Source organism: Rhea americana, unplaced genomic scaffold (assembly GCF_003343005.1).
Source record: "Rhea americana isolate MKP2758 unplaced genomic scaffold, rheAme1 scaffold_150, whole genome shotgun sequence".
NCBI classification, from domain to species: Eukaryota; Metazoa; Chordata; class Aves; order Rheiformes; family Rheidae; genus Rhea; species Rhea americana.
In genome coordinates, this window is record NW_028185595.1 from 1,833,082 (window position 1) to 1,846,324 (window position 13,243).

The window sequence follows — 13,243 nt, forward strand, 5'->3', positions numbered from 1 at the left end:
AAGGCGCCGCCCGCGCCCGGCTCCGCGCGCGCGCCGCCCCCGCTCCAGGTGCTGCTGTAATGCAGGTAATAGCGCCGCCCCCGCCGCCGCGCGGGGGATGGGCGCCGCGCTGCACCTGYCCGCGGGGCGGGGCGCCGCCTAAGGGGGCGTTAACGGCCAACGGCCAACGGCCGCGGGGCGGGCTCGCGGCGCGTGTCGGGGTGACCCGCAAGGCCCGGCCGTGGGGGCGCCCGGCGGCGCCGTCCCCGCGCCTCCCGGCCGGGCTGCTGCGAGCGCCGCCGCCGCCCGCTTCGCTCAGTGCGCGCGGCCGGCCGAAAGGGAGAGCTGCCCTTGGGCGCCGGTCCGTACCCCACAGCGCCCTGRGCTCATCCGGCCCCCAAAGAAGGGCAAAGACGCGTGGAGAGAACGGCTGAAAACGCTGGAAAGCAGCCTGAACAGCTGCGGCCCGGGCAGTCAGAGCCCTGCTTTTAGAGCAAGACATCCAAGATGCTAACTTTTGTATGGCAAAGCACATAAATATCTACAGGATGTGTACTGTAACCCCTTTCACACCGATGAGGCAATCCTACTGAAAAATGTAGTCCTCTTTCAGCAAGAAAGAGGAATTCAGAGGAAGCGCTAGACAACCAAGCCTCTTCAATAAAGCCTTCACCTCACAAAACTACTCACCGAGAGAGTAAAGCCCSTAGCAGCTGTTCAAGCACACGTTATGTACATTAAGAACTCTGCTGGTGAGAAAGAGGAGGACTTTGGAGATTTGGGGAGGTTTTGTTTTTCTAATGTCAGCTGTATCTATCAGCTTTGGCTCCATTTCTTGCCAGGAAGAGCCACCCACTGGGCCACAGTCAGACAGGAGCAGCGAGAGGGTATCCCCGCTTGCAGGTTACCATAACCACGGAGAACAGAGATGGGCTGACCATCGAGAGCTGTTACTGATAGATTGTTTATGCCAAAAATCAGTGGTAGTCAACAAAATTGAAATTATCCTTATATAATGTATATATGTTTAGGATGTTAGYGACTTTTCAGTTTACACTCAAGGTGATTTTTCAAGAGTGGAAGCTCTTTGCTAGTGGATCTGTACGATGATCTTATGATCATCACCACAAGGCAGGATTATAAAAAGAAATTACATGAGAACAAGAAAGTCTCAAGTATAAAAGTCGTAAGCCAGCAGGTGACTAAGGATGTCTACACTGACCTAGCTGCAATCAATACCTGGGTGGCTCAGCTCACACAAAACTACGGTGCGAGCAGGCTAAGAGTCAGTGTCCTCCCTGGTCTTCTGTCCCAGAATTTAGRTAATCCTAAAGGCTGGAGCAGGCTGTCCATGAGAAGGCTCCACAAAGTGCAATGTAATCAGACTGTGAACCAACACGAGCAAACTGCACCACACAGTAATGAACCTGAACTTTTACGTGAGATAACATTTGCCCTGGGGAGCACCAACTGACAGGGACAGGAGGCCAAGGAATACCCTTACCTTAGTGTCCCTTGCAGCAGACGACAGTTTTGTACTGTTAGGCATGAGGGAAAAGCAAGAACTTTACTGCTCCCTCCACTGAAACAGCAGAATGGAGCAGGGCTCTTTGCCAAAGCACGGGGGTGGAAGAGGAGCCTGGAGGAGAAGCGGGGAGCMGCACGGGGAAGTACTTAGCCCTGACAGACTGGAGAGGAAAAATAAATGCAAGAAAGACAATTAGAAATAGCATCCCATTTTGTGCCTGATTTCAAGGGTAAGATGGACATCTTTCAGGCTTTCTGAGAGCCCACCAGGAGTCAGAACTGCTAATTCTCTGAAGGCCAATAGGATGCAGCAGCAGTGGGCTGGTAAAGTGCTTGAACTAGGAAGAAAAAGAAGACAAGTGAAACAGAAAGTGAGGCATTGGAAGATAGCTAGATTTTATCTCATTTTATATGAAGTCAAATTTGGAGGAAGCAGCTAAATTTGTTGCTTTTATGAGCAGTACCATATGCACTGCTTTTAAAGTAATATTAAAACAAGAATGATAGAATAAACACTACATCTGTCCACAGCTCTAAATAAAGCTTGTGATTGCTAGAAGTGAAAGCTCTCTGTTGGGAACAGTATGCTTCTGCAACCAGAGGCTGGGACTGTCAGAACTCCTGGGTTTTGAGCCAGAAGCCTGCAACAAATTTCTGAGGGACACTGGGCTAGTCACTTCAGTTCATCKTTTTCTGTTCACTCCTTTTGATCTTATGGGTAATGGTGTTTCTCTCTTTGTAAAACACTTGGCAAGATACTTATGAAAGTTAAAAGGGAGAACCGTCACAACCGAAAAAAACAGCAACAAGTAATATTTTAAAGTATTGCAAGAGAAATCTAGGAAGAAAAGCATAAAAAACTGAACACAAATCAAATTAGTGTGTATTTCTGTGTTCCTGTATTGTGGTCTTCTGTTAAAGCCCAGAGATATATCCAGAAGATATGTTCCATTCTGAAGTGTTTTTTTTCCCAAAAAATTTTGGACAGTATATTGATGAGATACAAAAAGGATATTTAAATAAGCAGATGTCACTGTCTGTGTTTATAAAGAAACTAATAGTGTGATTTTTAAAGATATCTTTTTTTAAATAAATATCCAGGAAAATATTTGCAGATTTTTCTGACTCAGATTGAAAGATCTTGTTTTTCTATAACTCTTCTTTTTCTTTTTCACTGAGAAAAAAAATCCTCCCATGGAACCACATGAAATTATGAATGTAATCAGGAATGTGTGTGGGGTTACTTACTGCCTTTTACCATTTACACTCACAACAAAAGAATTCAATGTTATCAGAGTCTATTTGAACTGTAAAGCAATAAACAAACAGGTGATTGTTTTCTCATGAGCAAACGAAGGAAAGGTATGATACCCAGGTAAGTAAGTTCTTACCTATGTGAAAAGGAAGTACAGAGCAGAGAACAAAGTCTCCAGAAACCTCATGTTTTTTTGCCTTGGGTTCAATGTCTCGGCGTATGATCTCATTTGCTGCACATAGCCATTGCATCCAGCTTTGCGGAGTCCACAACAGGCCGCCTCACGTATTATTCAGTAACAACAGCAGCCATTTCSTGTCGGTGATACGTGTTTCAGAAATCTGATTGCTTGTTGCTCGATTTATTTTTAATACATTCAAAAGTCTGTGTTTTTGTACTTAACACTTAAAGCATTGTTCTCAGCTGAGTACAATTAACAAAAACATGAGTGTTAAAAGGTGCTAGAACAAGGTGTCAGTCATCTAACCCCCAAAAGGTTTCTTCAAGTGCCTGAGGTGAAATAGGAGGAAAAATGGGTTTAAGTTCAATTGCCAGAGTACAGTCACTTTCTTCAAACCTCAGGCATTCTTCTACTTGAAGCAAACATTACTTGGAGGGTTGCTCTGTTCTTCTAGAAAGTCTTTTGTCTCCCCCCGCTTCTCAAATTTACCTCTTTTTTTTTTTTCAATTTCCAAAGGGCATTTTAGTTTTAAATGATTGTCAAAATAAGGTTTTGAAAAAGTCAACGTTTCATTTTGAAAGTACCCAAAAGTCTTCACACTTTCCAAAGCAGTTTCCAGCCTGGCAAGAAGAACAGAGGTGCCCACCAGGCAGGGAAGACAGCACAAGACTGGCTTACTTTCCACTTGCAGCATGAAAGGAACTTTCTGTAAACATTGGCAAAGTTGCTTCATTGTTTTCTTTTAAACTGCTCCTTAAAACACCCTTTGCTGGAGGCCTCCAGAAAGAAAAAAGTTGACAACAGCAAAGTTGGCCTATTACTTTGAACAGTATTGTTTGAGTATTGCCCTGCACTCCCCATCTGTCTGTATACACCTATTGTTTGAGACAAAGCATCTGTCGTCTTGTTCTGTACTTGCACAACATTAGTACAATGGGCTCTTCATGCAGGGTGTAGTATATCCTAGATGAGATATAAGTAATAATGAAAGTTTTCATGTTCATCTAGCGAGGTGGCTGCTGAATAGGACCAGTGCAGCAGGCTGGGCTTCCCACTGCCCCTGGAAGCCTGCTGGTCAGATTTCTGATGGGCATTTTGCTTCCCTGGGGGCACTGTAAAAGGTCCTGGACTAGATTAGTTTGTGAAACAAGATGCTATTTAACTGTGCCCTAACTGACACTATCTGGAACAAATCGTTTTACTTGAAACTACCCCTTTAGGAATTGTTATAGTTACTCCCTATAACAAACATCAGCTTCTTCAGGTGGCTTGGTGTCAAAGCCAGTAGAGCATGGAAAAGAGACAGCATAACATACAGTGTTAATAAAATAAGTAAAATGTTAAAAGGGCAGGTAGAAAGTAAGTGGAGAAAGGTATAAGGCCTGCATAAACCAATCAAGCTGAATAAAGGTTTCTGACACCACAGAAAGTTTAATTCAGCCTTCTTTTAACAAAGCCTCAAGGTAGTGATTCAGGATTTGYTTCTAATGTTAAATTTTAACTTACCTTGGCATGCTGTTTGTCATCAAAAGCATTACTAGCCGTAATGCGTTTCTTTACGCTACTCTACACATTAAAAACTGGAGTAGAATCCCCCATTACTGTTTATTGAGTGATGAATATATTCTTAATTTCTGTGAGCTCATAGGATAGAATCGTGTATATAAAGGAAAAGTCAAGCTAAAAGTCACACAGTAGCTAAGAAAACAATGAAAAGGAAAGACAAGAGACTGACGTGTGATTCTGGAAGCTACAGATTTAAGAATCTGCAACCACTATATAGCCTTGTGAAGAAGAAAAGTGCATCTACAACACCAAGTCTATAGGACTATATCCAAATTCATCCCTTCTCAACCTTTATGCCTTGATCTACTCAAGTATCAGGACAGGGCACGGATACTTTCAGGCTAGCAAAGCCAGGTGTTGTTTGAACTACAGCTGTATTTGAACAGCACACTTCCCAGGTTTGAAATAATATTTTCCCCTCATTTGTTCCAGGTGCCTCAGCATTTCATATAAAAAATTTCAGCCTCGATTATGCACACACTGTTAGCATAGTATTTCTGTGGCAAAGTCTATGCTAAGAAGAGTGTTATTCAGGAGCTTTCACCAATTCTGAGATGGATCGGTGCTTATTATTATTATTATTATTATTATTATTATTTAACTCAGTCCAAAAGAAATTCCAAGTAAATTTGTGTCTGGGCTAACTTGCACAGGGTTATTTATGAAACAGGGCAAGATACTGAGGTCTGGAGTCCTGAAACACTGCTGAATCAGGATTCTCCCAAATCACCAGTAAATATTTACACGGAAACAAGCACCCAGGCCTTGTCCCCTAGCCCTGGGAAGACCCTCTCTGCTGTGATCGATTTTCTCCCGAAGGCAGTTAAACAGCCTCCCGGTGAGCTCTGCCCCAGGAATGTGATCCTTGGGAGGACACCTGCAGCCTGCCCATTCCTGGTAATTCACGGGCTGTTGGGGCTGGCATGTGCAAGTCACTCAGCTACCTGTTTGCTACRTGTCACCTTTGTGATCACTGGCACTTTGTACACCTGCACTGAAGGTTTTATCTTTTGGCAAACAAGTCTGCAGAGAGGAATAAATTCCTAACTATGACCTCCAAGTGCTGTGATAACACTAATCTATGCACCTAAAAACAAATCAGGATTTTTTTAAAACAACCTGCCCCTTATCCCTGCTGTTTTATTAGACCCTTGTCTGCCACTGGAGGTACCGAACTGCAACCTTTTTATAGACCGTTAGGAAGACCAGGCCTCTTAAATGTAGGATAGGAGGCTGAACATGAATAGTACATCTTGTAATGCCGGGAGTTACTTAAAAGAAATGGAATATGGACCCTAGAGCTTCACTTGTACTGGGTGAAGTGTCTGATTGTGGTGTGAGCCATCTGCAGAGATCCCACGGTGCTGGCTCTCCCCCATGGGCACTAGCAGCCCTTCAGCTGCTGCTCCCAGCCCCTCACCCTGGAAACTGTCCCCGCCTCCTGGGACCCTAAGGGTATGCTCCAAATGCTATAGCATTTTTAAAGGAGATGCTTAGCAGACTTAGAGACCAGAGCTGTCCTGGTCAATAGTGAACAGTTATTATGCTAATGCTTCTAGTGGTAATTGGGAATTGGTCCAAACAGTCAGTTACTTCCCATTAAAAAAGAAAAAAAAAAGGAAAAAAAGGTTAAAAATCCATACAAGAGTTTAAAACTTCCCATCAACCTGTCATGGAGAACATACACTGCAGAAGAGTCAATTGATTTGGCATCAATTGCAATTTCTGTTGGCTCATTATTTGCTCAGAAGTGAAAGAGGACTTCTCCCTTAAGCAAGCTTCTCCTTATTGTTTGTCAGCTTGCCAGCTAAATAGCTGCCAGAACATTGCACATTTCTGGCCTGAAAATATTAATTTTCACATTATTGCCAAAGTGGCCTATGACCCCCCAAATCCACAAGAGTCAACTATAAATTCATATAGGCTTCACTCAGTAGGAAGSTATGGAGTAATTCAGAAGACAGTAGGAAAAGAGCAGGAGTGCCGCTCAGATCAGCCCATCTCTCRAGAGGAGGTCTCAGGTGCTCCTGAGACTTCAGCAAAAAGAGAGAAGGATCCTCATCTTCATCAGTCTGACAACTGACTTTTTAGCTATGTGCAAGAGGGGAATAGCTTTTGCTTGCTTAGGCTTGCAAAATGAAACATATCCAGATACATTGATCCAGATATTAGTTCTTGAGCTGTAAAAACACATTGAGTCTCACTCTTAGGCCATGTCAAAACATGCTATCCAAACACCTCCACAGAGTCGAGTTAATGCAAGTGTTGTTGAGCTATTGCAATGGTTACATGTGCTTCGTCCAGAATAAAGAGAGGAAAAGGTATTTTGTTCAACAGTGTGTTATATTTCTAACCTCATAGATGTAATTTTTTCTATTCTTTCTCATTTCACGTCACTGCAGTAACAGCAGTGTGCTAACCATTGCAGGCCTGATTTCTCTTGTCTAGGACTAGATGCTGCAAAACTTCTCCCATTACTAGTTAATAAATGGTTTCTCTGGTGGAGCTGGGAATAGCCATTGGTAGAAATGAATTGTGAAGGACAGCCACGATTAGCCGCCAGACTCCTCTGGGCGCCTGGCCCGGGTGAGCGATGTGCAGCCGGCTATCTCGTGCCGGGCTCTGTTCAGCACRGAGCCGGCGCACGAGCCGGGTGCTCGGCAATATGGTCATGGCAACCCGGGTTGCTAAGCAGGCAGACGGCTGTGTTTCGTACCAGCTGCAGCTTTTGTAGCCAGCAAGACTACTTCTAGATGCGAGTTGGAATAATTAAGCCTTAGGATCAAAGACATTTGCTCGGTAACCTCGTCAGAGCCTGAGAGCAGCGCATACCTGTCTTTCATCCAGTGTGTGGGGCTGCAGATACATGCATCTGCCACAGATATTTAATAAACCACCTTTCGGTGTTTCTACGTAAATAGACAGCTGRCTTGCCTGAGATCACTACATTTGCTCTATACAAACACCTAATCTACTACACCTAACTATTTGAAGCGGAGGGGAGTTCAAAGAGGACAGAGCCAAACTCTTGCTGACAGTGATGTGACTTGAGCCACTGAGCTGTGGTGCAAGAGGTTCAGGGGACCTTTCCCCAGGAGGTGACACAGCAGGGGCAGGTCACCCCGGGATGGGAAAGGAGGGAGCCGTGTCCCGGTGGCTGCCACAGCTGACCCCATGTGAGGCAGAGGAGCGAGAGGCCTCAGCAGCCCCTTGCAGCCAGTGTTCCTCCAGCTGCAAAATGCAGGAGCAGAGCTGGAGGGTGGCCTACCGGAGGGCACCATTGCCCTCAGGGAGATGACCAGCCCCAATGGGAAAGCAATCCATTGTACTGGCTAAGGGCAAAGTGCTGTGACAGACCAACATTCAAGAGGCAAGTTCTCCAAGGCTTTCCCTTCCCACGTACCTCACCTCCAGCTTGCTCACAAGCAGTCTGTTTTAATCAAACATAAAGTYGAATTTGACATTCGGGAGGTGGTGAGATGGTACTGTTACCTGTACCACAACATACCATGCAAGGGCCCAGCAACTCACAGTAGCAAAACTCCCAAACAAACAAAAAAMCCACCTAGTTACTTTATGGCATAAATCGGAGACAATAAAGAAACAAATGTCCATTTAGAGCAACTTAGTTTCACTTGGAAAATACTTAACAAGCGACTAGGACTCTAAGGAACACTGATTACATGCTTTAGTAATCCAAAAGCTGCTTTATAGCCTCTGCTCTACCTCCCATCTGAACTGTAATGCAGCACTAAGTTGTATTGGCAGTGTTGCTATCAATCTATCTGTGATCTCAAGAGGGTCTTAGTGCATAACAAGAGACTTTTTCTTAATCCAAATAAGGTTCGTGACCAGATGAACATCAACATTTATCTCCTAGAGGGGAAAAGGCCATGCTGAGGGTAGCCAGGGTGAGCTGCAGGGCCTGGCAGGAGGAGCTGAGTGGGAGGAGGCCAGTGGAAGTAGAGGCAAGCACGTGCCCCCAGTGAAGCAGACTCCAAGCATTTTTCCAGCAGTGCAACCCTGTCTTGGCACTGCAGCCATCCCCTGCCCTATCTCTGTCTATGTGGTGCATTAAACACTGATGATGATATTATTGTCGATCAAATTTGCAAAGCAGCAGACAGTATGGACTCAGAACTAGCAAGGCTTAACCCAAGCCATATGTTGACACGAAACAAGTCCCAGATGGTCTTACAGCAATATTTGCAGAGTCCTCAAAACACCAGTGCTAACTGTCCTTAGGACCTTTCTAAGCTAAGCATGAAGTCACACAGATACCTGAGGAAAAGGACAGCAAAGTGAATTGAAACAAGCATGTACAGCAGTCTGGTAATTAGCTTCCTCGGAAGCATGCAAAACACGTGGGAGCTGTCCAGGCGCCTGCAAAGCCCATCAGAAGATGTCACAACAATTATGATTCACATAGGAGATCTGTTTAATACGCTGCTTCCAGACTGCGTGCATCACCTATTGCTTTTTTATTTAGCTGGTAAACCCTTGAAGACTGCAGCCCCTTCTCATGTCTGCTAAGTCCCCATGGACGGCAATGGCATCGCGAATCGGTAGGTGGCACAGTTGCCAAAAGAAGCAGGCTTTAACTCTGGCATGGACCAAAAAGGAAGATGAATCTAGTGACTCACTACTCTGTTATTCACTTATCTCAAATTACCTTGCTTCACAAGTAGTTTGTCCTTGTTTAGGTCATAGCTGGGGGGTGGGGGGGGAGGGAGAGTGATGCAATAGGAAAGGGAGAGCAGTGCTGTGCACAGGAGCCTTGGGCAAGGGCCCTGTGCTGCACATGCACCTCCTCCTGGAGCGKTTCACCACCCCTCCTCCAAACCTGAGGGGCATTAGGGGGTGACACTTGGTGTGACTCAGCCTTGCAACGAGCTACAGCCAAGGCTTCGTCCTTCCTGGACGGTTATATGAGCGTAGTATATTCATGTCTCCTGCAGGTATTAACGACTCGTGCTCCATTGCTGGTGCAGAGTCCATTAATAATGACCTTAACCTTGCAACACTTAAGATTTCTCTGAGATTTATGCTTCTGAGGCTTGTAGCTGACTTGCACTCTCAGGGCAGATCCTGCCTTTTGTCACACATCCATCTGTCATAAAAGCAGACAARTATTTTTGTTGCAGAAAACAGGTTAGAGCTGCACCTGGGCACTTACCTGCGACTCCAGCTCATCAGAAACAAGCACCAGCAGCAAGCCCCAAAGMGCCCCTTTTCCACACCTTTTTGTTTTTCTACTCCCTAATTTATGCACTTATGATGACACACATAAATTTAGAGTACTACATTTTATCGATTCGCAGCTCTTCACCAGCATTCACTAACATGGTGTTGTTCTTGGATGAATATCAGCCTCACCCCAGTATTCCCAAACAACCAGTTTCTCCCAGCTCCTCCCTTCTCAGTCACACCACACCATTGCTGCTTTAATGGCTTGACCGGACAGAGGTCAAAACACATTTGAGCTCTATCAACTCCTCAACATTTCTTTCTCTCTTTTGTAATTAGCAAAAACCCAAGGATGAGCTGTTTGGGGGTAAACTACCACTTTCACCCCCCATACATTCTCCAACATGGAAAATTTACTGAGGGTTTGCTTGCAAGCCCAAATTCRTTCTCTTATTGTTAGCGATGATCTTCTTTAAGAGAGAGGCAATGACGGGAACTGCAGTATCACTGCAGAGCTCTGTTCTCCGCTCTTTTACATTTCCCATTTTAAGCTGAGTGYATTGAACCAACCTCGTTTGAGGATTGTCCTTCCAGGTTTGTAACAAAAGCAAGACTCTCATTGTGATATTTCTGTTGAATAAGGCCATTTGTTCTTTGTATAGGACTTCAGCTGCAAAAGAGAAAAAAAAAGAAACTGGGAAATTGTAAACAGCTAAAACAAGCAGAAACTCAGCACCATCAGGTTATTGGTTTGGGCTGTTGAGGAGCCCCCGTGTGATTTTGTGTCTTCTTCGTTACTGCCCTCCTTCACTGCCAGTTTCTGAGCCACACATCTGGCCGCAGCAGCGGAGTAGCCTTGGCCTGGGCGCTCCCCGGCCCRGTGCTGTGGCAGAGGACTGCGACCCTGGCTGCAGTGAAGCCCTGGCCCTAGCGAGAGGCGGTCATGGGACCTGCAAGGCTGGAGCTGACGGAGGCGCTTTGCCAGCCAGCAAAGCAGGCCCACACTGCTGCTGCTCGCCAGAGGCCTGCGGGCATTCGGACACATCTGCTACTAAATCTGGTCAAATGCCACTTTTTAAGGCTCCCCCCCAGTATGACACCTCTCACTTTCACTGTAAAATATGATGAGAAAGTATGTAATTGCAGTGCTGCAGAACGGCTCCCTGGAGCTTATTTCGTTCAGCATGGGGGGCAGTAGTGCTACCCGTGGGGAGCCAGGCTGGGGTATCCACGTCCCAGGTGTGTGGCCCCACTCCCGCAACCCTCAGCCCCCTATCTGCCTGCATCCCACTTGGATTTGTCTCCTCTCTCATTTTTTGTTGCTTCTCCCTCCCTGGGCGATGCTGTGCAGCCAAGTGCTGGATCAAAGGAGCAACAGGAATAACCCAGCTCCACAAGCTTGCTCAGCACTGCCAAACCCTTCGCTGCTTTGGTGCGAAACAACTTTTTAGCATAAGGAACTCAGCCAGGGGCTCTTAAGGACACAACTGCATGTGATCATGCTGGAGTGCTTGCCTTTAATAGTCATCATAGACTAGTCATAGAAAATAGTCCTGAGGGATGGCAGCAGGGCTTGYGTTATAGCTCATGCACATGTTTCTAATGCTGTTACCCAGATTTCATATTTCCCATGCTTTCTCTGCAAATTCAGTTATAATATACTGAACTTCTTGTGACTGAAAGTTTATGCAGTGACTGCTTGAATTCCTAGTTTCCRAACAAGACAGCTGAAACCCAGTGGCACAGCAGGAACCAGAGGCCAGGGTATTGGCATGCCCCTGCCCCCAACCCATCAGTCRATAAAATTTGCGCTACAGCTTCAGGCCGCGGAGCACTCTCAGCCTGGGAACAGAGATACTTTTGGGATCCTCCAAGCCCCACACCAGGCCCCAAAACCACTCCAGTTTGCCCCCCCTTGCAGCTAGTGGTACTGACCCTTCAGAGCTTACTCATCTGGTGGAGGCATCTCTAATGCATGGAGGCAATCCTAGAGGTAGGCAAGTACTTTTAAAGTAAAAGGTGCTCATAAAATTGGTTTGGCTTGGTAAGATACTGGGGGACTTTTTAAAGCCATCCTATGATCAGGTTGCTGTGGACACGCTCCCTCATTTGTTTGATTTCTCAGTCTTGTTTCTTTTATCATTTCAAAGCTCAGCTTTTCTTTCACTAAAAGTTACRTCTCTCTGTGCTCCTCGTATCCTGAGAGCTGAAACCATCAGCTCACATCAGGTAGTTCTCAGGATGCATGGGCAAAACGCATCAGTTCCAAGTGCCCATTAAACAGCTCCACTTCGAGCAGAGCGAGTAACACAGGCTCGCTACATCATGGTTTCGGGGCTAACTGCCAACACCTTTTTATTGAATTGCATTTTAAATTTGTAAAGATAACTTTTCATGATCAGACTGCTTTGAGAAAGACAGAAAAACTAGTGCAACACTGTTGACAAGTCTGTATAGTCAGAGCAAAAGTCAAAGCTGGGACATAATTATGTGGGAAATCGTTCAGGCGGTAGCAGTTTGGTGATGTAACGGAGACTTGCACGAGCCTGGAAACTGCACGTGGACACACTGCAGCTCGCCGCAGCCYGAGCCAACGTAGGCCTCCAGTACTCCTGCTTCACTGTGACCGCAACGCTAGTAACAGCAATACCCCAAAGCCACGACTGACGAAAAGACCAGCCAACTCGTTACACAATACCAGGTAGGTCAAATTCATAGAGAAACCCACAACTAGCTCTTAGAAGAATTTTTTTTTTATGATGACTTAAAATTCCTATAGAAAAATACAGCACCATGAATGAATTTCTTAAGCTCTAGGACTCTTCATTGCAGGTTCATACTATGTATCTAATCCAAAGCAAATTTGTGTAAGAAATCCTTGAGTTACTTCACATGTTGAATTTGGCCTCGCTGCTTTGCGTCTCCCCACTTCTCTCTCTGGGTCTCAAAAAGCCTCATTAGCCAAGGCCTCTTTTTCCAGTCTGATGTTATATTTTCTTGAATCAATGATTCACAGTTTTATTACAAACAGAATCAATTTAATCTGTGTTTAATTTTTTTCCACATTTAGCGTGAGTCAAATACTCTTAAAAATGATGCCAATAATAAGAGTTTTTTTTTTTTTTTTTTTTTTAATGTCCTAGAAGCCCCAAAGGGAAATCTCACTTCAACAGTACCTCAGAAGGGGCAAGAGAGCTCTGCTCGCAGTGCAGAGACTGTTAAAGACTGTTTTTCTCTCCTTAGAGATACTGTCGTGTTTTTCCTTTAACATGGCAACAGCTCTGACCCAAGAAATGTTCTGAGACTGTCTTGAAGACAGATTTTAATTGCTTATTAGCAGTAAATACTGGCAGCTGGCGAGTGCTCGTTTAAAGTATTCTCATGAAACCAGACAGGCTGTGAATCGAGGGCTATTTGCAGTGTAAGTAAATGCTCAAAGAATAGGACCTTAGTTATACACAAACCTTATTTTATCCTGTGTAATTTCTTTCAAATCAATTGAACTGTTTGACATAAATGACATTATACTTATKCCAAAAATCCCTTCA